Below are 3,800 nucleotides of genomic sequence, written 5' to 3' on the forward strand. Positions count from 1 at the left end.
TCAGTTGTTCAGTCACTAAGTCGTGTCCGACTCTTTAGGACCCCAGGGACTGCAGCACGCTAGGCTCCCCTGTCCTTCACTATCTCCCAGAGTTTTCTGAAACTCATGTCCATTGAGTCAGTGATGCCGTCCAACCATCTCATGCTCTGTTGCCCGCTTCTCCTTTTGCCTTCAATATTTTCCCGGCGTCAGGGTCTTTTCGAATGGGTCGACTTTTTGCATCAGGTGGCCAAAGTACTGGAGCTTCAGCATCAATTCTTCCAATGAATATTCAGGGTTGATTTCCTTTAGGATTAAATGGTTTGATCTCCTTGCTGTCCAAAGGACCACAGTTCAAAAGCATCAATTCCGCGCTTAGCCTTTTTTATGGTCCAACTCTCATATCCCTACGTGACTATGGGAAAACCATAGCTTTGACTACACCTACGGACCTTTGTCTGCAGTCTATACCTTTCAGCTTATTTCAAGACCCCTCCCCTTCTGCATGTTCGGTGTTCCAGTGTGCCCACCCCACTACCCACTCCATCCCCATCCAAAGGCCTGGGACTGATGCAAAGTCAGCACCTAAGCAGGTTTTTTTATTTTGTTGAAGTTGGCACACTCAAAAAGCCAGCTGATGGAGGCAGGGGTCGGGTGGGATGGTGGTGGCAATCGCTGTGCTGGGCATGTGCTGTTTCGGTCCCAGCCGCATGCTGGAGAGTAGGGGTGAGGGGTTTGTTATGCATGCCTGTGACCCTTATGGGGGTTCCCAGGTGGTAAAGTGGTAAAGAATCTTTAGGCAACACAGGGGAGAGTGGATTCGATCTCTGCTTGCCGCTGCTGCTAAGTCGTTTCAGTTGTGTCTGACTCAGTGAGACCCCATAGACAGCAGCCCACCAGGCTCCCCCGTCCCTGGGATTCTCCAGGCAAGAACACTGGAGTGGGTTACCATTTCCTTCTCCAATGCATGAAAGTGAAAAATGAAAATCAAGTCGCTCAGTCGTGTCCGACTGCATGGACTGTATAGCCTACCAGGCTCCTCTGTCCATGGGAGTTTCCAGGCAAGAGTACTAGAGTGGGGTGCCATTGCCTTCTCCAGGATTCGGTCTCTAGGTGGGGTAAATCCCCTAAAGGAGGAAATGACAATCCACTCCAGGATTCTTGCCTGAAAAATCCCACGGACAGAAGAGCCTGGTAAACTACAGCCTGTGGGGTTGCAAAGAGTCAGACATGACAGCACGCACATGACCGTCATGCTCTTCTTGAGTGGGTTGCTGTTAAAATAACTCGGGCTTCCTAAACATTGGCCCCAGTGGGGTTTTTTGTTTGGTTTCTCCTCTCTTTTTTACCCCATACACATTCTCTCCCTTAGTAGGTTTGGAGAAGCCAGGTGGAGCAGGCAGTAGTCCCCCTGATGTGCAGCCTGCAGTGCCTCAAGGCTGTATTCCAGGGAAGTGGAGGCACAAGGACTTAGATTCCCACTTCAGCAGTCTGTCTCTGACTGGCAGAACGTGCTTTCATAGTTTTACCTGCAGCTAGTATGGCCTCCTCGTGGCCCCATCTTCCTCCTACAGAGACTCCCTGGACCTTCCATTTTTGGACACTTGCTGCCTCCTGCTTCCTTGGAGGGCCCTGGGCCTCGAGTCACTCTGTCCAACTACCAGCAGGCTTTTGGGCAGCAGTGTACCTGACTCAGGGCCTGACACCAGGTTGGTTCTGCCAAACTGACTAGAGGGACTCCTGGACTCTAGCCTATAGGCACAGTCCCTCCAGGTCCTTACTATCTTCAGCTCTCAGCTCCTCCTTACCCCCAGATTCCTCGATGCATCCTTCTGTGTCATCATAATGACCGATATCCACTTGACAGCTTATCCTACCAGGCCTCAACTAAGACCCTTACATTCATCTTCCCATTTACTCCCTTTAATTTATTTCTCACGACAACTCCTCTCTCCTGGGTGGGGTTGAGGAGTAGAAACAGCTCACAGAAATTCACTACTGCTATGGACAAAAACAAATAGATGAACCACTAGAACTTGGCTGGCTCACTTGGGAGATGAGGGGTAGGGCAAGTGATACTTGGTAAGATAGAATGACAACAGCTGGGCCATCTTACAGCTCAGCCCTTTCTATAGGCTATCTGCCAATCTTAAATCCATTCTGAGATGACAACACAAGGTCTCAGCTCCTCCATCCCCACCCTGCACCCCACAGTGGGTCCTGGCTGCTATAAGGGAGCTTTGTCCCTCTTAGGGGAATTTCCTTGAGACAGACAAACTCCCATAGCAAACTAGAGATGAGGCAGTGATTACTGCTTGGGCTCGTATTGTTTGAGTTTATAGTACTGACTGCTACAGGTGACACAAAGAAATCTAGATAAATTCTTGTGATCAGCTCCCGCTGGAAAACTCTCCTAGTCCTTCTATTAAAACAAGGCAGAAATAACATGTTATTATGAGAGTGGGACAGAAATACCCCCTATTAAGGCAGTCTCCTTTAAAAGAAAAATCACAGCTGTCAAGCCCAAGTCCTGACAGACATCTATAAAACACTCTTGCCAACAACAGCAGAAGTCAAATTCTTAAATATACTTGGAACATTCTCCAGGATAGACTGTAGGTTAGACCATAAAACAAGTCTTAGTACACTTATTTTAAAATTTTATTTGTTTATTCAGCTGTATTAGGTCTTAGCTGTGGCACATGGGATCTTTCATTGTGGCCTCAGACTCTCCAGTTGTGTGTGGCTTAGTTGCTCTGCAGCATGTGGGACCTTAGTCCCCTGAACAGGGATCAAACCTGAGCCCCTGCACTGCAAGGCAGACTCTTATCCACTCGACCACCAGGGATGTCCCTGAAAACACTTTTTAAAAAGGGTGAAAATCATACAAAATATGTTCTCAGATCACACTGGAATGAAATTAGCAATCAATAACAAGGAAATTTGGGAAATTCACAAATATGTGGACATTAACACCCTCTTGAATAACTAATGGGTCATAGAAGAAATCACACAGGAAGTTAGAAACTACTTTGAGATTAATGAAAACACAGCGTACCCAAACTTGTGAGCTAGAGCCACAGCAGTGCTTAGAGGTAAATTTATAGTTGTGTGTTACTTTTTTTTCTTCTTTTTTTCTTTTGGCTGCACTGTAGGGCTCATATGATCTTAATTCTCCAACCCAGGATTGAACCTCAAACCCGAGGCTTCAGCAATGAGAGCAGCAAGTCCTAACCACTGGACCGCCAGGGAATTCCCTGTACATTCTTATATTTAAAAGAAAAAAAAGTCTCAAGTCAGTAATGTAATCTACTACCTTAAGAAACTAGAAAAAGTAGAGCAAACTAAATCCAAAGAAAACAGAAGGAAAGCTAGAAAAAAGATTCAGTTCAGTTCAGTCCTTCAGTCGTGTCCGACTCTTTGCGACCCCATGAATCGCAGCACGCCAGGCCTCCCTGTCCATCACCAACTCCCGGAGTTCACCCAGACTCATGTCCATCGAGTCAGTGATGCCATCCAGCCATCTCATCCTCTGTTGTCCCCTTCTCCTTTTGCCCCCAATCCCTCCCAGCATCAGAGTCTTTTCCAATGAGTCAACTCTTCACATGAGGTGGCCAAAGTACTGGAGTTTCAACTTTAGCATCATTCCTTCCAAAGAAATCCCAGGGCTGATCTCCTTCAGAATGGACTGGTTGGATCTCCTTGCAGTCCAAGGGACTCTCAAGAGTCTTCTCCAACACCACAGTTCAAAAGCATCAATTCTTTGGCGCTCAGCCTTCTTCACAGTCCAACTCTCAAATCCATACATGACCACAGGAAAA

Source organism: Bison bison, unplaced genomic scaffold, assembly GCF_000754665.1.
Source record: "Bison bison bison isolate TAMUID 2011002044 unplaced genomic scaffold, Bison_UMD1.0 scf7180017864080, whole genome shotgun sequence".
Taxonomy (NCBI): Eukaryota; Metazoa; Chordata; class Mammalia; order Artiodactyla; family Bovidae; genus Bison; species Bison bison.